Here is a 24,947-nt window from a genome sequence, read left to right as displayed (position 1 = left end):
CAAATGAAACTTCCTCTTCATTAAATAATTATTAGGCAAGGCCTGAATATTTAAGTAGAAGCAGTGTTGCTAATATGGAATTGTTAAATTTGAAATTATTGCACTATCTTCTAGAATAAATGTATAAAAAATACTTTCTTTTACTTCTTAGCATCAAGAAAAGAAGAGATGTATTCACCATTTATGAAACAACATCTCTCTTCTCCTCAGCAGTTTTTCTTACAGGCATACATTTTGCTTAAGTTTTTATTTTTTATAAATATAATGTAAATTCTAAATTGTAACATTAAGAACCTTGTTTTGTTGTTAGAGATTTTAGCAAAAGTAAAAATTACATTAAAAGTCTCCAAAAATCTTAGCTATAACAGTCTTCAGATGAGAACAGAATTTAAAAACTGATGTTCCGATACTGTTTTCTACAATAAATAGACAATTCTGGGACTCTTCAAATGTAATATTTATGGAATGTCTTCTTTTAAGGAGCTTCAGATTCCTAAAAGGTTTGTTTTTTCATACTAAGTACGATTTTCCACATAAAGTTACATCTTTTTATCCCAAGAATAAACTGTATATGTGGAAAATAGAAAAAGTGAAATATTACATGTTAAAATTGCATGGCAGAGTCATAGAAAGTTGCCAAATAACTAAATTGCTTTGTCTTTTGAATCTTTCAACTAAAAAGTGTGTACCAACATTCTTGGAAGTGATATTAAAGAATTAGAAACAAAACAAAACGGAAGCCAAAAACAAAGCCTTTAATTGTTTCTTTTTTCACTCATCATTTTCATGTACAAACTAGAACTATATTAATTACAATAAAATATAACCTTTTCTTTATTTTTTATAAAAATAGAAGACTACATGATTTACTTTGTCACCATACATCATTAGTTATCATATTCTTATTGAAGAAAAAATAGTAAATATTTAGAGGGGTATTTAAAAAATTAAAAATTGAAAAAATACCAAACACTTTGCTTACCAAAAATGTCTACGCCTCAGAAATGTTATAAGAATTTGGGAAAAAAACCCACAAAGTTGATCTTTGTAAATGTCATTTTAAGACTGTAAAATTTGGAATTTTCTTTTATGCAATTTCTTTGGTTTTACCTTTTAATTTTTAACTGTAAAAGCAAATATCTTCTTATCATTAAAAAAAAATCAGGTAGCCCAGAAACACATGTAGCATGTCATGAAATTATCCGTCTCATCCCCTCCACTTGTATCCCTGGAGATACCCACTATTAAACATTTGATGTGTATCATGCTAGATATTCTCATCTTATACAATTAAATTAAAAATTTTAAAAACTGGATCATTCTTTGCATACTTTTTCGTTGCTTGCATTTAGAAAATTTAACCACATATAATGCATATTTTTTTCATGCCACTACATGAAAAGAAGAGGTATCTCGTTATTTAAGATGCCTAGCAACATTTTATGATATGAGCATATTTCATTTATTGAACTAATTCCCTATATGTGGATGTTTAATTTTTTTCCAATTTCATTTCATTTCCTTGAAGAATATTTGTAAAAGATATGTTTCACTTAAGCCAGAGTATTGGTTATTTAGATAAAACACGAATCTCCTAGGGAATTCTGACTGATCAGAATTTTTAAAAGTCAAGATCTAAATGTTATATTTTAAAATATCAGTCAGCAACTATATGGTGTATTGGAAAGAGCTATAAGTATAGCCAAGAGAGATGGGTCTTTTTTGAAACCTGATACTTATTAAATATATGATATTGGGCAAGCTATCTAAGTGCTCAGAGCCTTGTTTTCCCACCTACAAAATGATATGAAGTAGGTGAACTTTAAAGGGCCTAAAAACTAAATAAAAGACTCCATACTGCAATTATAAGCAACTATACACTTATCACTGGCTAGAAAAGATGAATATTCCAGAGAAAAAGTAGTAGTCACCAGCTATTTTAGGTTGCTTATTATGTGATAGAAAAAGGTGATGGAAATGGTGCTATTGGGTTTTCATAAATTGAAAGGATTTATACCTTTTGTGTGCCTGTATTTTAGCTACTCCTTGCTCTATACTCTATTCTATACATAAGCATGGGCAAACCCAGACTGAACATTCCTACAGGGTTGCATTATACTCTTACACAGTTGTTTAATTCAATAATGGGTAGAGAAGTTTCTAATCCTTGCTCAGTCTTGATCATATTTCCTCAAAGCCTTCCTTGTTTGGATAGATTCTTGATGTTATAATTGAATTAAGACAGACTACCTAGAGTGTAGTGTACCAGGGAGCAGCTTGCAGAGATTCTGTCCCCTAGAGGATGCACTGAGTTGATGCTGACACTTAAAATGGTTTGCTGTCTGTCCATGGCTGAGGTCAGATTCAAGGACCTAGTATTACTTCTGATTCTTCTCCTGGTTTGCCAGATGATTTGTTATTGGCTCTGAATAGTTCAAGGATTGACAGATACGATGATTTTCTAAAATGGTAATGTGGGAATAAGTGATTCTGATCATTTTGTTTCTTTTTTTGATTAAAATTTAAATGGGCCTGTTTTGAGGAGTCTTTTGGTCATACACACCAGACACAATTCTAGGGTCTCTTTTTCTCTGTAATAACAATATATATGTCAAATATAAAATCTCTCCTGTGAAAATGTGTAAAACATTTGGATACATGTTGCTACAAAGTATTACAGTTATGAACGTTATGTTGTTGGGTTTTTTTTCTCAAGTAGTCCAAAGTTATTACCTGAAACCAAGCTAACAGGAGAGTTGAAAGATGTTCTCTTGTAGTGACAGATAGGTCATCTACATTAATTGTAAGCACCCAGTGCCCAGGATCATTCTTACTGATGTCCTGAATGGTGTGTGGTTTTATTTGCTTTATGTTGCATTTTTCCACAAAATGTATTTCAAAACTAATTTTCTTAGTGGCAATTCACACAGAGTGTGTTTAATAATGTCATTAATCGCTCTGTTACTAATTGTTTCATTACCTTTCTTATATTAGCAACTGTGAACACCTAACATTATTTATCAGATATGCGAGTGACCTCTCTCCTGGGCGGTGATGCTTACTTAGGAAAAGAAATGAAATCCTTTAACAAGATTCTTGCCTTTCACCACAACTCTCACTCTCACCTGGGGTGAAGGCCAGCCCTAATTTCTAGAGTAACTGCCATGAACATGGTTTATATATACAAGAAGCCCATGAAAATAGCTTCAGTGTTGATCTTCACATTAATCCCATTTTTTCCACACTCAGGAAAAAAAAACAAAAAACTAGCATTATCCTTATATAAATAGTTTATACGAAGCCATTCAGTGGGGGATTGGGGTGGTGGTGGTGGTGGTGGCTTATTTAAGAACTCTGATAGGCCAAATTATTCTGGTAGAAACTAGATTTTTAATGAGGTTCTTGCATTTGTTTTAATCATTTCTGTAGTGATTAGACAAATCATACCTTTTAAAGTGTGTGAATTTGAATAAATAATTTTACATTTCAATACTAATAATTGTGTGAAAGCATCCTAGGAATTCACTGTCTTTGGGAAAAACTAAAATGACTAAAGAGTCATGTGTGTTTTAAATATTTTGCTGTCAACCTGCACACAATGATTAGCTTTAGGTTATCTTTTTTTCTCCTTATGGTGAATTTAATATGAATCATCAAAGAAAAATTACCGTTGTTTACAAAACAAATTCATCTCTTGCACTTATATATTGTGTTGGCTAGCAAGCATTGTTCAATTTTAAAAAGATAATAATTTTCCAGCATCGTCACATTGAATATTATCAGATACCTGCATCCAGATCTAACTAAAAAGCTATATTTTACGTCTTTCGAGAATCTTGATTTTAATACAGGCACCACTACCAATTCGGGGTCAGACGGAATGAATCCATTTTCTCAGCAAGATTCAAGCCTTTGTGCCCCCTGTTAAGACTCATGCTATGAGAAGGCTGGTACTGTTTATGACAGATGCAAATTATACTCAACATCTTTTGTATTTTACAATTTATCATCAGGCGTGCATCCTCCAAACCCAATTCTTTTCTTTAAAGCCCAGAATTCTGGACCCTTCATAAAGCAAAAAGCTTGCTGCCACCTTCAAGGAACTCAAACTATCTGATTTTTTTATTTGCTGCTGCCATTAGATTGAAATGATTTTTCTTCAGTTTGCTCAAAGCCAGACTTAAAGTCAGGTCCCAGAGGTAACAGGAAAGTCGATCCCCTAAGCTACTCAGTCGTTGTTTGCTTTTTTTACATGTAATATCCTACTTCTAAGCCAGAATATAATTTAAAATGCAAAACACACTCTACATAAACATGTCCTTTAGTAATTTTGTAATCTGACATTTAATAGAAGTTAACTAAGTGCCTTATTTCATGTTTGTCAAGGAAAATGGAGAAATTATAAATATCCTTCAAGACAATTATTTCTTAATAGCTTTCTACATATTTTTAATGCCACACATTTTCTTACTACGTCAAGTCAATAATACTATGTGCTCCTTTTGAACATAGACCTGCCAGATTACTCACTTACAATTCACCTAAATAAGCCCCAAAGCATCCTAAACACTTCACACATTATGAGCTTCTGAGAACCATTCAAAGAGCTCAGGTTTGCAGTCACTTTCTGTTTGCTAGGGAACAGCAACGGGTTACTTTAGCCCATGAGCTGCAAGTGTGAGCAACAGGAATCCATTGGCTTTAATTTGTCCATGTCTTTCATTTGATACTACCAGTATTAATAGCTTTGCAAGGAAATTCTGCAGTCATTAATCATAATAATTAATCAGATCCAATTATATTGCATATAAATGTGAACAAATTGCTGAAAAAATAATGATCTATCACCAACATGTCACAAGGAAAAAGAGACTAAAATAGTAATTAGACGCCGGGATTTAGTTGTGTATGAGTGCCCTGCAACTGATTTTAACTATATTATGATCCGATGATGTAATTAGTCGAAAGTCTAGCAGGCCTTCTTAGCAGATCATCTAATGACTGTGCAACTGGAGAAAATAAGGTCCACTTTCCTGTGAGATGTTTTTGCATTTGCTTCTAACTTTGTTCTCCTAAATAAAGGAGATCCATTGCCCTTGGTGTTCTAATATTGGGAGGTAAATTGTTCCTGCATGGGTTTTCTGAATTTTTATTGCCTGTTTTTAAAGTAATGCTCTCTGTTAACTGATGATTACTTAAGTTAGGAATCAAGACATTCTAAATGGCATTTTTTTTTTCCTTTTTGCTCTTGTAATCATACAAATGTGTAACATATAATTCAAAATGAAATGTTTTGGTTATAGTAAGCTAACACACTGTGGGTAGCATGCATGCTAGCTATTTTCACCTATCTTCTTTCCCTTGAACTGAGCTGAAAACATTTCAGAAAATGGAATTACTCTGTTTTCACTTCAGTTAGCACTCTCTGGAGCACTGGCAGATTTTATCAGAAACCATTTAAAAATATATATGTGTGCGTGTATGTGTGTGTGTATATATAAATTCTTCTTTAACAGATTCTTAAATCTGACCGAAGTGAATTGTTTAATGCAAATTATTTTATGAAATAATTTTTGTGTCCCTGTTTTCTTTTGAATTTTCACTCTTGTCTCACAAGATAGAGCTTCCACTATAGTGTTATGTCTGTGCATAATTAGCATTAGTTTATTGTGTGGTCAAATATGTATTTTTAAACCTTTCAGAATATTTTCTTATTCCACTCACAGATTACACATGAAATGGTTAACTAAAGATTGATGAGCAGTTTTTATGATAGGTTCATCATAGTTTTCAATACTAAGCACTGCACTTTACCGTCTTTGATCTCAGTGTTGTGACTACTACAAAGGAATAAAACCTTATCTTACCTTTTCCAGCATCTACTGCAGAAGACCTCAATAATGCATAAGAACATCTGGAAGTACGGTAATTTCAGCTATCAGAGATAAGAATTGACACAGAACAGGTAAACCCTACAAAGTCATCATGTTGAAATGAACTGATTAAGGTTTAGTAACATAAAACATCATGTATAGTGTTTCCATGCTTGCTACATCTTGCTATTTTATATTAAAAAACGAATGTCAATTATATATATTTAATAGGTTGATTAGCTGGTAGCAATATTATATTTTACATAAAGAGACAGAAATGTCTGCAGATATTGCCATACACATCTATTTAGAGTTAACTGTGAGTTCATAGAAAATACATGGGCATAGTAAACAGGGTTTTGAAATGACAATTTTTTACTGGTTGCAAGTGCTAATTGCTAGTTTCTCAAGGGTATAGAATTAATCACCTGCTAGATTTACAGTCTCTAGGTTGAGACCTGAGGATGGAGGCAATAAGAAAAGCTCTTGAGGGACATATCATATGGTGAGTCTAAATATCAGTCTCTATGCATATGTAAATTGGTAACAAAGTTTTTTCAAAGCTCAAGTATGCTAATTTCAAACAGGCAAGACTAAAGCTAGCTTTTAGCAGCTGTTTAACGTCTGCCTGTGGGTGGTAGAGAGAGCTTAAAATACAAGCAAACAGTGGTGCATAAGTAATTAAGCAACATTTTGCTGGGCATAAATAATTCTGTTTATATTGCTCTTTTGAAGAGTGTAGAATACAAAATAACAGATCAAGTGCACCTTTGGTCACCAGAGGTTAACTGTTCTTCCTCTTTACCTTTTCTTTGGTTTTATGATTTAAGAGAAATAAATAACAAGGTATGTTATACAATCTTTTATAACTCTATAGAAATTAAAATCATTTAAGGTGAAGAAAGAAAAACCCTGTTATAGAATCACTGTACTATAAAATCAATATAATACATATTGATTTTAGTTTATTCTTCTAACAATTTATCAGAGGAAATGTAATATTTAATTGCAGATCTGTTTTTTGTGTTTTTATCTTTTAGGATTATTGAAAACAGAGTTTGGGTTGTTTGCTAAAATAGGGCAATCAAACTATTTTCAAATTCCACGAAAGGAATATATCCTCATTTTTTCAGGACAAATTTTAATTGTCCCATGCACTAAAAATAAGTAGATAAAATGTTAATAATTCACCTAGAGATTATTGTCTAAAAATTAGGACTGCTTAAATCAATATACCGCATACAGAATAATCACCTAATTTGAACAGCTCTTGCTAAGCCAGTAGAAGTGTCTAAAAGCAAAAGAAAGGCTGGTATAAAAAAATTGCATTTGATTCAATAAAAACCTTGAAATTGACCAGAAGGAAGATGAAAGATTTAACACGATTTAGAAATACCTAGTCTGGAAAAAAGGATTATAGATACTAACTGTGAAAAGAGTAAGGGGTTTAAACTTTGTTTGCTTTACATATTCATGGTTTAAGGAGTTAATGGTGAAAGGAAGTACTCAGTTGGGTATCAAATCTTATAAAGGGCTTTATAACACATAAGAATGCTAGGAAGGCAGGAGTGGCCATTTTTGCACAGGATTGCTATTTCCGTTTGCACTGAGGGAACAGGTAAATGAAATAGTATTTGAACAAACTTTCTTTTATTTATTCTCAACATTCTAAGAAAATATGTAAAATCTGGTGAAGAAAATCACCCTGTTTTATTCTGATATTTCTAATTATTCTAAATTTTTATTTTTTAAAAAACTTGCTATGGGGGCTGTGTTTTAAAACCACATGGCCTGAGTAGAAGAGTGGATAGGGCAATAGATTATATGCAGACATGATATACAATCAGGGTTGATCTGGCTTTTTCTTTGCATCTTGTTCTTCCTCTTCCTCTTCTACAATAGGCGGATATTAGCACCTGTTCCGGTCTCGCAAAGCAAAAAGATGAAATTCAGTTAAGTGATTGGAGAATAATGATTTCTTTGAGACACTATTCTAAACTTTCTCAGGCTCTTGGACATCTTATTCTGGTTCACTTAGTCCAACAATTCATTCTCCATGTACTCTACCATTGAGTATAGGCCTCATTACCCATTTCATGGAGGAAGGATAGAACAAGCAGGCAAGCAATAGGCTCCCTTTACCTATGTAAAAATATTCAGATTTGTTTGAAAATTCTGACAAAAATGGATGACAAAGACTCACAACTACTCAAAGTAACATAATTGATACTCTTCCTCCTGAGTTGATTTTTCCTGAAGATTGTAATTATTGCCTGTACATATTCTGAAAAGTGATGTTTGGTGTTGGAGGGGCATTGTCCAAGTACAGTTAGGTAAGAATTTGACTATTATGCATTATTAGGTTAACATACGTCTTGGTCATGTATGATCAGAGAAGAACTTTAAAAATTATTTTAGGAGAATTGAAGTGTTCTGCTTTGCCATATCGCTGCCTTTTTTTTTTTTTTTTTCTGGATCTTCAGGCTTTTGTGTGTTGCTTAGCACCTGTCACTTGCCATCACTTTTAACAACAAACTATTTTTCTCACAAGAACAGACAGTTACTGAAAAAGAAAAGTAGCATTAGAAATGGAAGTGCTTTAGTCTGAGTTTCCATGGGCATGCCACAAGACCATTGTCCTGCACCTTTTCACTCATTTGTCATCGAAGCTACCTGTTTAGGTACTTTACTATAATTTATAAATAAAAATGTTTTTATTTTTCTGATTATCTGTGAAGATATGAAAGCAGCCAAGTTTAAACTTTTGTTGATCAGATTAGTTTCTCCTTTGTATCTGCAAGATTTTTAATGCTTATTAAGGCAGAAGATAGTATTTTTTTTGAGAATGGTGAATCTAATTGATACATACCTCAAAGATGTGATAAACTATGATCAATTCATCTTGTTCCATTCACTAAATTAGGATTCTCATGCAAGGTATATGGAAACAGTCCATAGCCAACTAGGAGACATCCTAAGTAGGAGTTCTTGCTGGGCATGGTGGTGTGCACTTGTAGTCCCAGCTACTAGGGAGGCTAAGGCGAAAGAATCGCTTGAGCCCAGAAATTCAAGACTAGCCTTCACGACATGGCAAGACATCATCTCAAAACAAACAAAGGAAAAATAAGTAGGAGTTCATATAGGAAAAAAAGAATATGACAGATATTGAAATACAAAGTTTTATCCTAGAGTTTGAATCAAGTGCTAAGTAGGAAGGACCTAGCCGATAAAATGTATATACATAGTCAATGTCAAGTAATTACTGTGAACATTATGGGACCAGAAAAGTCCAGTAAGAAATTCTAATCCTAGGATAGAGGCTGATTTTTTTCTATTAACTTTGTTGTTTTTATGGTGTATTCACCAGTGTGTGTGTATATATACACATACACACACACACATACACATGGCCAGAGATTTGCAGAGCCTCTGCAGATATCTCTTCTTCAATGGTGGGTGAAGCAAAGGGCTTCCATATGTGTACCAAGGCATGGTCTCAGAAAAGTGTGTAATCTATCTCAGTTTGTGCTCAGTGTTTTATCACAAGGAAATGCTGAGATTTGCTTATTCATTTATTCATTGAGCCATTGACTGTTTACTTAGGTACTGTGATGTGTTGGACACTGTGAAAGTTTCTACAGATGCAAAGATGTGTAAGATAAGATAAAACACTAGAGTCAATAAATGTGGAAATACTATAAAGTCAGATTTGAGGAACACTCATCACTGGCAGATACCTCATTCCATCTCTGACTTTTTGAGCCAATATTGTGATGGTTATGAAGAGATGGATTACTTACCAATGTGACACAGAATATCCATAGAATTCAGAATGTCTGTGAATGCAGAATACCTGATTGTAAGTTTTCTGTTTTTAACTACTCTGCAAAATTCTGATGACTCATCTTGCTATACTTTTTGGAAATAATTGCATGAATATATGCTAGTATATATAAATATATATATAACCTAATAGTAAATATATGTTAACATATATGTTAGAATATGTTAGTGAATTAATTTATGTTAGTGAACTAATTTATCACTTTATATGTTATTTACAGTGTGTGTACACCTATCAGGCTGACACCAATGGACATGGAATACTGATTAGATACACACACACACACACACATATATATATACACACACACGTATATATATAATGTTATATATATGTGTGTGTATATATATGTTTGTATATATATGATTATACATATAATCTAATAGTGAATATATGTTAGTTTTTATAATCTAATAGTTAATATTAAACAACATATATATATTTCACTGCTAGATTATAAAAACTTTGAATATGGGGAATGTACCCATTTTTTTTTTTTTTTTTTTTTTTTTTTGAGATGAAGATTTGCTCTTGTCACCCGGGCTGGAGTGCAATGGCGTGATCTTGGTTCACTGCAACCTCTGCCTCCTGAGTTTGTCCAAGAGATTCTCCTGCCTCAGCGCCCTGAGTAGCTGGGATTACAGGCATGTGCCACCATACCCGCCTAATTGTTGTATTTTTAGCAGAGATGGGGTTTCACCATGTTGGCCAGGCTGGTCTTGAACTCTTCACCTTAGGTGATCCACCCTACTTGGCCTCAAAGTGCTGGGATTACAGGCATGAGCCACCGCGGCCAGCCGGGAATATATCCATTCTTAAATGAAAACATTTGCAGCCTACTGATAAAGCTTCCTATTTCAGAATAAAGCTTTGCCTTGTCGTTGTCTCAACACATAGACTAACTTACATTATTCAATTTAAATTAATTGAAGTTCCAAACTTTCTCTATTCCAAAACTGTTGATTTCAAATGAAGACTGCATAGCTTTCTGCATTCAGAAAGACAATTTCAATTTGTGAATTACTTAATATTTCTCCCTTATAAACTTGGAAGCAGCACTCTACTGGTTTGCTCTAAAGATGTGCTACTGTGAAAAAGACAATTACATATTGTGGAAGAGTGTACCTAAGGAAAATTTTTGGGTAATAAATTCTAGTGGCAGAGAATAAACTCCCAAAATATGAGTATCTAAAATATGTTTCATTTTCTTAAACAAATTAATTTCTTTTTCAGCTATTATTCAGACCTTTTGACAAGCAAGCGAAATTTGTTTTATTAATTTCATTTGAACGTATGTGTGCTTCTCTTTATTTTTCTATTTCTGATTGCAGTCAGCATAAAGACTTAATAGGCACTTGGGCCAGACATGATGGTGATATTAGCAAATCATATACTAAGGCTCTTACTATAAGGGAAAATATACTTTATGCAGTATATATTTATACACAATACTATTATGTATATATTGTTGGAGGTAAAGAAACTTTTAAGAAAAAACTAATCTATCATCCTATTTTTCCAACCAGCCCAGATCAACAGCTATATAAAGGGTAGGTTTGGAATAGGGGAAGGTGAAATTTTCTCACTGAAGGCCCAATGGGCCTGCAGGCTGTGTAGGATACCTTGAACCTGGAATCATTACATCAGTATTCCACGCCCTTCGGCGTCAGCCTGATAGGTGTACACATGGTATAAAATGCTCACTCTTGTTTTGCCTTCTGAACTGAGATTCTTCTTAAAAGCGTCAACAAATCTGTTGATTATACCTCATGTTAAGGGAACATCTAGATAGAATCATTTCAGTGTTTATGTTTTTTACTTTATTTGTTTTCCTTCATAACTTTTTATGCAGATGACTGTACAATGTTGAGATCAATTGCAGCTGAAAATTTCCCTCATATTTACTAATTTATATAGTAACCAAAAGGTAGAAGGGAAATAAAACAAAAACATATTTGGTAATTTCATGAATTTAAAAATTAGCCCTGGGGGAAAATGCATCACTTTATATTTTGTATCACTTCTGTATTTAAGAAACCTAAAAATGGGAATTTCATATTCTCATATTTTGACAAGTACTTTACATTTGCTTGAATAAATATTTTACTATGAAAGGAATATGATTGAAAAGAAGAGAACCCCACACTATTAACTTCTCAGGAACATTAAAGCAGTAAAAGTACACATTCCATAAGCCAAGGGATGCAGCAGCATTCAGTTAGCTCCAACCAATCCAGCAAAGAGATTTTCTTTTTCTTTCTTATTTTTAAGCTCCAAGAAATCCTGCACTTACAGAAAGGAGAGGTGTGCTTCAACTGTCATATTGATGTGGCAGAATTTAGCTCTTTTCTGAAGAGATTTCATATCCCAAGAGCTTAAAGACAATAGTGCACTGTATATAGAGCCAATAAATCAATTAGCTTTAACAGCCAGAGTTCAGGAAATGCATTTATTCTCTTGGATGAAAACATGGCTTTTCCTTGTAGTTATACTTCAAACTGTTAAGGTCAATTTTTCACATGGAAATTATATTTAGCAGTTGAAAAAAATCACTCATAAATTTCATAAAGCAAAAGAGAAGCACTTACTAATGTAGAAGAACAAGTTTGTTTTATTTGTAATTATCTATCTTTAGAGTAATTGAGATTCTAAACAGCAGCTAATAGCCTCACTGTCTCAAATTACTACTGCCTGTAACTTTACCTTGCCAAATATCAAAGAGCTTTTCAATTGCAACACTACTACTAAAACCTGGGTCATTTTGTAGCAATTAATTGGAAGAGGTGATTAATAGCTTAATAATGGGTTGCTCTGTGTTTAAAAGGTACAGAGGACGTGCATAGGAAAGGAATATGTAATTTTGTATCCCTGAAACATAACCTAATTGAAAAATCAGCAGTTGGTCTTATTTACTTTAGGCTTGTATTTCCAAACCTTCTTTTGATCTACTCTGAGAAAATGTGTAAATCTGGAGAGTATTTTTTAATTAACTCCTTGAACATTGAACATGCTATGAATTTAAGGAGCACAAGCTATTCCATGGCACCTGATGTTCCGCAGTCAACTTCACAGGAATTTGAGGGCAATACGTGTCAAGTATCTATCTGGATGTGCAGATGGTAGTGCCCATTCAGCAAGTCATCCACTACATGGTCACTCGGGGATTCATCTGGCCATTTGCCGATAGCATAGCCTTAGTAATGTGGTGCCCGGGAGCCGGTGTCCACTTCTACTATGGATTCTTCTTATATTCACCCCAGACTTAGTGACTGTAAGATCTAGCTTCAGCCTTTCATAATATTCTTCCAGAAACTTCCATTAAGACAGTCAGCGCTATTTAGCAAGTTCACCACTCTCAATGTTTTGAAGCTAATTAACAAGGAAATGGCAACTTGACTAGTTAGACAAGTAATTTGATTGAGAGGGAGGTCTTATAATAAGGTAAGGGTTGCAACTAGCAAATTAAAAGGGGCCAGGACACAATTGTCCAACTCATTACAACATCACATTGATCCATGGCAAGATGTTTGGATATGGGACACACTAATTTTTAAAAATTGTCTACTGCAATTGCTATCAATGTTCATGTGTTTCTCTTATGTTGCTAGAAGACAGTCAAGATTAAAGCTCTCGATTTCCTGTCATTTCTGTCACATGGCGCATTCTTGCTTCTCATTTCAGTCCAATCATATTCCAGTTGAACCTAGAAATACTGAACTTTTTGTCCCCCATTTATTTGCACAATGACTTAACGTTAGTGGAAGTCAGGATTTTAGTAACTTCCTGACACTAGTTCTGTGGAACCAACCATAAAATGGGAATAAAAGGACACATGAAATAAAGACAACTATCTGGAAGTGCACTCCACATATCCGGTTCTCATACACCCAGGTATGCACTCTTGAAATAATTTATTCTACCAAAGACAAGGTATCAAATGAAGACCCAACAGGTCACAGGATTTTTCTTTCAATTCTTTTCACATTTATTGGATAATATATAAAGATAAAGGAAAATTATGAAAATTAAAACAAAAAGGACTTGGTCTCCCACTGCTAAAGGGCACACAGTCCACCAACTTTAATTAGCTGGAATGAAGATATAACACTTTGCTAGTGGTGGGGAAAGCCAGTCAGCTGAAAACAAAGACACAAATGGCTTTATGAGATTATTATATGCTCCCAAACAGGAACTCACTTATTCTCTGAAGTCAAAGGCTAGTGAAGTCCTAGATAAGTGGAAAATCTTTCAGCTTGAAGGGGTCTCACCTGTACATTAGAAATTCCTGCTGGGTGCGTAGCTCAAAGTTCTAATCATCCTCCAGCTCAGAGCATAAAGCTTTGATTCCAAGATGTGATGGAGGCAGACCAGTTTAGCAAGAGTAGTTTTTTTCTTGCATGGCTTTTGATAATTTTCCTTAAAACAATATTTTTCTTTATTTTATTGAGACAGGGTCTTACCCTGCCACCCAGGCAGGAATGCAGCCTTGACCTCCCAGGCTCAAGCAATCTTCTGCCATATTTATTTACGTATTTTTTTTTTAGAGATGGGGTCTCACTATGTTTCCCAGTCTGGTCTCAAACTCCTGGGCTCAAGCCATCTTCCCACCTCGACCTCCCAAAGTGCTGGGATTACAGGTATGCACCCTGGGCCCTATATATCATAAAGCAAATTATTTTTAATTTGCTTAATTTCTTTGTACTCAGAGCTAAATCTCCCCATGACCTTAAAATATTTAGTACAATTATCCATGCCTTTATATTTTTGTATTTGTCAACTTTATTTCTGAGTTCTTTCTCAGAAGGCCCCATCTCAAACCTGGTTTAATGGTTTTCAAACTAGGCCTACTAATAGTTAATATTTGTCTTCTGGAATTACCTTTATTTCTCTCTTGCTTTACTTCTGTGGAGTAAATTTTCTAATAAGCTGTCCGAGAAAGAGTTCTTAGAAAATAAGTTGTCTGATGCGCTCTCCATCTTAAATATCTGTCCCCTAACCATACTTGTTCCATTGTTTGCTAGCTCCCAGTGTTTTTTCAGAGAAGTCACATATCCCTCTGATTCTTGGTCCCTTGTATATTAACTTTTTAAAAGAAGAGTGTTTTGGTTTTCTTTTGGGAAGCAGTTAGAATCTAATTTTAATATGTGACATTTTGAAATTTTATGATTTTGTACTTTGGCATGAATCTTTGTCATTCTTCATACTGGGTACATATCTGAAAATATATATTTTTAATTCAGAAAGCATTCCTTATGTGTTTTTTTAAAAAATAATTTTCTTCTCATTATCTGTGTTTTCTACTAGTAAGATATAAGAGCCTTGGATTTGATCCTCTAATTTTCTTATCTTTTCTCATCCAACTTATGTTTTTTTTTTTCTAAGATATTTCCTTGAGCTTATATTCTACCTCTAATATTGATTTTTAATTTTTAAATATTTTTGGCATGTATGGCCCATGTCTTAATCTCTAATTTTTCAGTGGCACTCTATCTGAATATTGTATGAATGCAATAGTATCTATTTTATTACTGTACTGATGACATTATATTTTCCACAATTCTATTATCTTTATTTCTATTTCCTATTTATTTTGATGTTTTCTTTTTTTCAAGATCATTTGTTCAGATCTTCTTGCAAATATCTGATGGTTGTTGGTTATGCTGACTGAAAATTTACTTTGGAAAGGAAGAACTGCCAATTGACCCTTTTACCAGAGGGTGCATAGTCCCCTGGCCAACTTACTATTTTTAGGGTATGTAGGGTAGCATAAGCCTAGCTGTATATACTGAAAGTAGGATGAGAACAAGGTTGGTGGTCTTACCCTTACCTGTGTAAACTTTTACTTTGTCTGCTGTTTACATTGTGGTGGCATTCTCCCATCATCTTCTGGGCTTGAATTCCAGGCTTTATTTTTGTTTTTGTTTTTGTTTTAGTTTGTTTTTTCTCCAGAGGTTAATATACCCAGAATGGCAAAAACGGAGAAGATACAGTGCTTTCACAGGTGGGGACTGGGATATCTTTCACTTAATTTGCCTATTTCCAGTCAGATACTTTGTCACGTAAATCGCTTTAATTTTAAATATCTTTCTTTTCTTGTAATGTTGATACACTTGTGATGTCTCACTTTTTTTTTTTTTTTTTTTTGAAGGCTGGCAGAAGGAAGGGTCTTTATTTTTTCATTGAAATTAGGGTAAATTAGGCAAGATAGTAATGTTGTTTCCACATAGCTTTATAGCAATTATATTAGTTAAAAATTATTCTCTTTTACAGATTAAATAATTTAAAGCTTAGAGAATGTTCTTAAGTTGCACAAGGTTTTACAGCAAATCAATGGCAGAATCAGTGTCTGTGTCCAAGTTCCAAAGACTTTGGAACACATTTTTTTTAAAACACTCTACTGTGATGCCTCCACAACACAGAAATATTTTTAAATTGGTTCAGTGCTGATTCTAGCAGGTAAAGATTCGATGGGCTATTGAGTTAGCTAGACTAGAAATCAAAATAATTTTCTTTTCACAAGATACTGTTTTTCCCTGACTTAGCCCCAAGGCTCCATTCTCCTTATTAAAACTTATTTTCAAAATTTTAACTTACAGTAGGTTATAAGTTGTTGACAAAAACTTTAAAAACTTCCCCTCTCAGGGGTATTTGGGGGTTAATTTAAAAAGATGTTTGATGAAGCTCCAACAATATTTCAGGGGGTAGAAGACGTATTTTGGACAGAAGAAAATTTCCAAAATAACTATATAGATAGATAATTTATTGTCTACCTGTAAAGCAGGTTATCAGTGTTGAGGAAAAACTGAATTATCAGCAGGTGTGCCAAGATGGCCGAGAGGAGGCAACACCGGAATGCAGCTCCCAGCGAATGAGATGCAGAGGGCTAGAGGACTTAATGATTCCAAGTGAGGTGCTCGGTTCATTTCAGTGGGGCTGGTAGGACTCTAAAAACAGCCCAGGGAAGAAGCTGAAGCAGGGCAAGAGCCGACCAGGGAAGCCGAACTGAGACAGGGTGGGGTGTGTCCCCACCTCGAACATGTAGCTGGAGGGTTGGGGACTTCACTCACTCAGTTTTCCAATTCAGATTCTGTACTTACCTCATCAGTCCTGCAACCCATGGTCCACAAGACCCCTGCCAGACTAAGGGGTACCATGAGTTGTTGATGCAAATCTGAGCCACGGCTCCTGCCTGGTGCCAAAAATTGTCAGCAGGGACCCAGCCAGAAGTTTGGACTCATGCAAGTGGGACAGAACAACCTGTCCCACAGAAAGAGGCAGGGCTGAAAGCAGGGAAACAGGCCATAAGGTCTGGCAGGCCCCACCCCCACAAAACTCAACCTGAAGCCCATGCACTAGCGAGCTTGGCAGCGAATACACCAGTTTGACCCCAATGGGGAATATCAAGCTTGGGAAAGGAGAGATGCCATTGAGAAGGCAGGGCTAATCTCACCTGTAAATAAACTCTAGGGGAAGAACACCCAACTGCAACCTGACTGTATCTGAGGCAGCCCAGCAGCACCTATACAGGCCAAAAATGATACAACTCCAACCACAACAGAAAGGACATCTACTCAGAGATTCCTCCTGAAATCACCTTCAAAGATGAAAGGGAGATAAATCCACAAAGATGGGAAGAAATCAGTGCAAAAAGGATGACACCATCAAAGACCAGAACACCTCTTCCCCCAGCAAGGATCACAATTCTTCACCATTGAGGAAACAAAACAAGACAGAAAATGAGTTTGATGAATTGACAAACAGGCTTCAGAAGGTGGGTAATAACAAACTTCTCTGAGCTAAAAGACCATGTTCTAACCCAATGCAAAGAAACTAAGAACCTTGAGAAAAGGATAGACAAAATGCTAACTAGAATAACCAGCTTAGAGAAAAACATAAATGATTCGATGGACCTGAAAAACAGCACAAGAACTTCCTGAGGCATACACAAGTTTCAATAGCTGAATCAACCAAGCAGAAGAAAGGATATCAGAGATTGAAGATCAACTCAAGGAAATAAAACGAGAAGGCAAGATTAGAGAAAAAAGAGTAAAAAGTAATGAACAAAGCTGCCAAGAAATACGGGATTATGTGAAAAGACCTAATCTACACTTGATAGGTGTACCTGAATGTGATGAGAAGAATGAATCCAGATTGGAAAACACTCTTTAGGATATTATGCAAGAGAACTTCCCCAACCTAACAAGGCAGGCCAACATTCAAATCCAGGAAATATAGAGAACACTGCAAAGATATTCCTCAAGAAGAGCAACCCCAAGGCACATAATCATCAGATTTACCAGGGTTGAAATGAAGGAAAAAAGACTAAAGGCAGCCAGAGAGAAAAAGGTTGAGTTACCCACAAAGGAAAAACCATCAGACTCACAGTGGATTCTTGGCAGAAATCCTACAAGCTAGAAGGGAGTGAGGGCCACTATTCAACATCCTTAAGGAAAAGAACTTTCAACCCAGAATTTCATATCCAGCCAAACTAAGCTTCATAAGTGAAGTAGAAATAAAATCCTTTATGGACTAGCAATTGCTGAGAGATTTTGGCGCTACAAGAACTGCCTTACAAGAGCTCCTGAAGGAAGTACTAAACAAGGAAAGGAACAACCAGTACCAGCCACTGCAAAAACATACCAAATGGTAAAGAACAATGATGCAATGAAGCAACTGCATCAACTCACAGTCAAAACAACCAGCAAGTAACAAAATGGCAGGATCAAATTCAAATATAATAATATTTACATTGAATGTAAATGGCCTAAATGCCTCAATCAAAAGACACAGACTGGTAAACTGGATATTAGTAAATTAGTTCAACCATTGTGGAACACAGTGTGGCAATTCCTCTAGGATCTAGAAATAGAAATTCCATTTGACTCAGCAATCCTATTACTGGGTATACGTCCAAGGGATTATAAGTCATTCTATTATAAAGACACATGCACACATATGTTCGTTGCAGCACTGTTTACAATAGCAAAGACCTGGAACCAACCCATGTGCCTATCAATGATAGACTAGACAAAGAAAATGTGGCACATATACACCATGAAATACTATACAGCCTTAAAAAAAACAATGAGTTCGTGTCCTTTGTAGGAACATGGATGAATCTAGAAACCATCATTCTCAGCACACTGACACAAGAACAGAAAACAAAACACCACGTTTTCACTCATAGGCAGGTGATGAACAATGAGAACACTTTGGTACAGGGAAGAGCAGAACATGCACTGGGCTATGTTAGGGGGTAGAGGGGTGGATAGAGAAGGAACAGTGGAGGGACAGGGAGGATGAGGAGGGATAATGCAGGGAGAAATGCCTGATATAGGTGATGGAGGGCGGGGGGATGAAGACAGCAAACCACCATGGCATGTATATACCTATGCAACAACCCTGCAGGATGCAGGATGTGCACATGTACAGCAGAGCCCAAAGTACAATAAAAATAAAAATAAAAATAAATTAAATCCAAAAAGTTCTTGTAGAGAAAAAAAATTTAATTATCAGTTAATATCCCTCCACAGTAGAGAGAGAGGGTGGAAGAGAAAGATCTGCTTGGGATACTGGCGGGATAGGCTAGTTTTTAACATTTGGCTCTCTGGAGCTGGGCCTGGAATGGGCAAAATATTTTATCTGAAATATCTATGAGAGGGGAGTGTCAGAGTATGATGAAAAGTAAGTGGGGAGAACAGTGAATAGATTAGATGGGTGAGAGCATGGTGTATTTAGAGGCTGAAATCAGATTAAGAAGATTCTTATAGTCAACCTTATTATATAGCCAATGGAAAGTGAATGGTAATGTTTGCATTTGGAATTTACATATACAGACCTATGTTTCAAGGGATTTCGTCTGGTACAGATAGCTTCCTTATCTTTCTCTGCTTTTAAAATGGTTTAATTTGACAAGAGTGTAAATGGAATTGAATGAACAATCAGCTCTCGAGTCACTATAGATAGGATGACTATGATTCATTGTTTAACTTGTAAGAATGAAAGGAAGGTACTAAGGCAAAAGGATAAGCAGGAATTCCCAAGGCTCACTGGAAGGTATAGCTATCCTCCCTATGGGCATGTTGGTGAAAGGAGGTAGGACAGAGTATATAAAACCCTGTCTGAATAATTGCAGAAGAGAAGGGAAAGGGAAGAGTAATTGATCATTGTAATAAGATCTTTGGTTTGCCAATTCCATATTCATTTTTAATGGACCAAGATGTAACTTTTATTTTGATGTAGATCTTTCTAGTTTTTAAAGATCCTACCAAAAAAAAAAAAAAATCAGTGAGTGCTGTTGTGAACCCATATGTTCAGGGATATTAAATAGCAACATGTTTGATTATTTTAAAATTTTGCTTCAATTTGGTTAGAGAAATATATTCAATTTAGCTCCTCTAGTAATCTGGGCAACCACAGTCCTTGTGTTTATTGCCTTATGTGTTCTAAGTGTTCTAAGTACATGTTAAATGATTATTTAGTGATACAGAAAACTATAAAAACTCTGTGAGACACAAATATAGTGCTTGGTTTGAAGAATCATTTAGCCATTTGAGAGACAAACTGCATTCAAAATATTTTCCTCTCATTTGAGCAGGGTCAACTTATCCATTAAGCACTGTAGACACAGCAGCAGGGCCTTCCTTCTTTTGCAGGCCTATGAAATGGTTTTAATTTATTTTAAAATCTGAAGAAAATGCAAGAATCTTTTAGGTAAAGAAAAAAATTTTAACATGTAATGGCATTCATTTTAAGTCAATTAATAGGGTCAAAAAATATATTTTTGATAATTTTGATGAAGAAAGGAGCCCACAAAAACAGAACTGCTTAGGGCCTGTAAAAGTCACTGAGTCCACATAAACTACAAAGAATATATTTCTTAGTATAGTGCTGGCATAAGCTTTTTGTTGTTTTTCCTATATTAGGTGTCATTTTAATTTCAGTATCTAAACCAAGGTAACATTTTCTTTTTGAGCTGAAAAATCTCTAAAGATAATCATTCTCTTTTATGAAACAACCTTATGTGTTTTGTGGAAGAGACTTCTTTCATTTCCTTAAGTCTTTTCACCAATATTGATGAAGGTCCTCCTGGGGATCATTGAGGACTTTCCCTGGGGAGAGGTTGAGGAGATGCCTGAGGCTGGAAGCATCAGGCAAACCACTAAGCTGGAAGCAGGGAGAGAGAGCGGGACGTTTGGTGGTAGCGGTTCTGAAAATCAGCTAGGTGGGATCCAGCTTCACATGGCTGACTTGTATTCAATTTAGGACCTGTCCCAGGTGGCTGTTACAGAACACTGTGTCGCCTATGGCTGTGTGAAGTAAATGGATGCTCTTCCTTCCCACATCCAAGTGTTTACTAGTAGTTAGTGAAGGCTAGCGTCACACATGTGGAATAAAGCTAAACACATGCCCCCCCCATTACATTAACATTTTAATGAGAACTACTACAGTCTTCCTAACATGTATACATATTGTACATACTATTTTTACCTATAACTACTTATAACACTAATAATATAAATGGTGATAGCCATAAAAATTACTTAAAACAAGAATAGCTAATGTATATTGGGACACACACTATTCACATATACTTTTCTGAAATTTCATCACAATTCTCTGAAAGTTTTTGGAATGTCTACTATAAACCAGATGTGTTTTAAACTGGGAAGATGGTGGAGAATAGACAGGTGAAGCTTCTACTTTGATGGAGTTAATATTATAATGTGATAGTAAATTAAAAAAACAACAAGATAAATATCAGATGGTGATAATTTCTTTAATTTTCTATTTGAAATCATTGTGTGAATTTTAATCACAGCAAATGTGTTTTAGCAGTAGTCATAAAATCAACATTACCACATATGTAAGAGACAAGACACCAGTTTGGCATACAAAAATACTACATATTAAAATGGGGTTCATTGTCAAAAGTCAAGACTAAGGCAAGATGGTGATGCTTTCAATGCAGAAAATTATAAAAGAATAATTAGACAGAGAACATTGGTGGCTATATTTGATTGACTAGTCTAGCATTTAATTTAAAACACAATGTTCAAAAAATAGAAAATGTCCAATGTGACAATAGCATAGTAAAAAATTGGAGGGGGACAATAAAAGAGGACATCAGAAAGGTGCATGGGGTCAGATTCTTTGGGACACTGTAAATAAATAAAGGTGAAGACCATGATTTTGCAGAACAGTTCTGCGAGTGACCTTGTTCTCCCTCCTTTTTACTTGTACTTGTCAAAAAAAAAAAAACAAAAAAACAAAAAACCTAAAAACTTTAAAATTTGATGGGAATGCAGATTTCTTAGATAAGAGGGGATTGACTGCAATAGCCTAGGCTCTGTTTCAGTCCCTGTAACAGCAGGATGTCATGCAGTGCTTTAGTGCAGTGAGTCTTGCGACTGCAGAGTATAAAACCCTGGGCAGGCTGCTTTCCAGATTCTCACAGTTGTGATGCAAGTGGGGCACAAGCAGTTGAGGCTTCCTTCATCCTGCAGTTTTCTTGAGACTTTGAGGATCAACCAGCAATGAATTCTATGGTGCTCTTGTCCCTTGCTGCCTGTCAGTGAAAAACCCTCTTCATACAACTTATGTATATAAGTGATATTTCTCAGCAAACTCAGACAAGCAACCAGTGCACAGCGAATCTGATCCATCAACTCAATTCTTGGAGGAATGGGAATTCACTAGAGAATTCCTACATTGAGCAAGAGAAGAGCATGGGCTTACATATTTGTCTTGAAAAGCTGGGCAGATGGTGGTCATCTTGCCAGAGTGAAGAAAGCTCAGGAAAGAGCAATTTGGGCAAGAAAAAATAGAAACTGTGCTTTAGTTACTTACTGTATGAAATTTGTTTGCTGTTCAAGAAACAGAATTTTGAGACTTGCAGTTGGAATTCAGCTGTGGGACTAGATGAGATCAACTAGGTGGATGGTGTCAATAAAAAAGAGAAAGAGTTATAAGACTGAGTTTTCAGGTCTTCAAAATTTAGAAGTTAAACAAAGAAAAATTTAGCAAATGATATCTCAAAATGGCCATCAGTGAAACAGAACGAAAACTAAGAATGTGGAAACACTGGAGCCAAGAAAAGAAAGTATTTTCAGAAAAGTACAGAGACTACCTATTAGGTACTGATAAGAGTTTAAATTAGATAAGAATAGAGACTGAACCACTGGATTTAAAAATTTGGCGACTTTAACAAGAGCAGTTTTTGTGATGTTGTGAGAATGATAGTATTGTTGGATTAAATTGAGACTAGAGTAAAAGGAGAGGATGTGGAGAAGGTTAATATATATCATTATTTCAGTAAATTTTGAGATAAAAGAGACAGTGCAAAGGGAAGTAGACTAGGAAGAAAATTGTTTTCCTTCTTTCCCATCTCTACCCTATCTCCTCCTCTTTCCTCCCCTCCTCTTCTTTTCTTCCTTTCTTCTTTCCTTCCTTCCCTCCCTCTTTTTAAAAGATAGGATTTAGCATGTTTGTGTGCTGATTCAAATAGAATTGAAAGGAGGGAGAATCTGTGATTTGGGACCTATAATTGAGAAATAAAATTCTTATTAATGCAGTGGGTGAAAAGAAGGACAAATCCGCGGGGTAAGTTGAAGACTCTTTTGTGGAAAGGCAGTAGGGTGTTTCATTCCTACTGATAGGTGGGACAGTGGAGTCTGTGATGTTGACTGGTTGGTCACTATGTTGGCAAAACAATAAAGAAGTCCTGGTGATGTAGACATTGGTGAAAGAAAATAACATTTGAAGAGAATTCCTAACTAGTCAATTAGGAAAGACAGAAACAAGTACTAAAAACAAATCAAGTAAGAAAAATAGAATGTGCTTTTACTTGATCATTTTTAAATGGATTTTTGGAGTCTTTTAACTTGTAAGTTTCTAAAAAGGTAATTTATTTGAAAAGTGATAATTAAGTAGTAGATTACCTTATTTTTTTTTTTGATTATGGGTAAATTATTTTTTTTTTTTTTTTTTTTTTTTTTTGCACAAATGTCACATGTAAATGTTTTCTATTAAAACATCTAAAACCTTGATATAGATTTTGTCAATTTTTTTGTCTTAGGTTATTTAATGCAAATTAGGTATCAACTTCAGGGAGTAGTGCCTTCCTGCTAGTTTCCCCTAAACTTTACCCCTTCCCCAAAGTATCATGGAATTCAGTTGTTTTTATATTATTTGGGAGTAACAACCTACAAGACAGGCCAATCCCATTTCTTACCAATTACTGCAGCATCTAAAGGAGATTTCTTTGCTTATGAGTAGCCAATGCTGAGAGAAAAGCTGAATTTAGTTTTTTAACCCAAATCTTGCTCTGATGGCATCACCTTACCCTGTCTTTACTTCATAGCTGGTTCACTCAAGGAAGGACAATTGCCTCAATGCAGCTAGCCTATAGGCTGTCTGGTAGAATGGCCTGGGAGGTAATTTAGCCTGAATTTCTGTTACTATATACTTGAAACGCAGATAAGGATTAATTAGGCCAACTCACATATTCTATTTGGAGACGTTTTGCTGAATAGATATGGAGAAAGGGGGGGTTATTTTATTAGCAATAATAAAATTGAATAAGTTGAAGTAACAACTAAAGAAGAAGCTATGAGGGAGCAAATATGTGTAAGTGGAAGGCAAAAGATTTACAGTATTAGAACGTGAGATATCTGGCTTGGTAGTGGCCAGATCAGAAGAAGCAGAAGAATCAATAAGAAACAGAGATTGACATTGTTCTTCTGTTGAAGCAGGGATAGGCTAACTAGCTCCCAAACATGCTTTGAGTTCGTTAATTTTTGACCTTTTCCAAATTCCAGAGGTCTGACCTATGACTGTTTCTGGGTTTTCTCAAAATTAGGTCAATATGCATGTTCACAGTATATTCTTATTACTTGAGGTGTTTTGAATAAAGCTTTGTCCCTTGCCAGCTAAAGAGCTGAATGATTATTCCAGGTATTATATCCTTTCTTTTTGTCATGGAAAGAAAAGATAATGAAGTTTATGAAGAAATAAATTGCATTCATTATTACAAGTCAAAAATTTTAAATCAAGTATATACTTATGGTAACTTTATCCCAAAAATATTTTAATAAATGGCAAATAATCATTGTTTTTTCTTTTTTTTCTATACTAAGTCATATTTCTTATACAATAAAATGCAAATGTGTTAAGTGTTCAATTTGTTAAGTACTAGTTCATCTTGTTAACCTGTATAAGCATTACTACAA

The 24,947-nt window shown here is 34.9% G+C and overlaps 1 long non-coding RNA gene across 1 annotated transcript; it reads left to right on the top strand.

Moving 5' to 3' along the window:
• The first annotated feature begins 1,479 nt into the window (after nucleotides 1-1,479).
• On the top strand, nucleotides 1,480-16,653 carry LOC116556944. The gene is made up of 4 exons (XR_004271271.1): nucleotides 1,480-1,490; nucleotides 6,931-6,935; nucleotides 11,267-11,271; nucleotides 16,535-16,653. It is a non-coding gene; the product is annotated as an uncharacterized LOC116556944 (long non-coding RNA).
• Nucleotides 16,654-24,947: the final 8,294 nt, after the last annotated feature.

The sequence above is a fragment of the Sapajus apella genome, unplaced genomic scaffold, assembly GCF_009761245.1.
Source record: "Sapajus apella isolate SASKATOON/1434 unplaced genomic scaffold, GSC_monkey_1.0 scaffold18, whole genome shotgun sequence".
NCBI classification, from domain to species: domain Eukaryota; kingdom Metazoa; phylum Chordata; class Mammalia; order Primates; family Cebidae; genus Sapajus; species Sapajus apella.
Note: the sequence above shows the minus strand (reverse complement) of the source record. Positions and strands in the feature narration are given on the sequence as shown.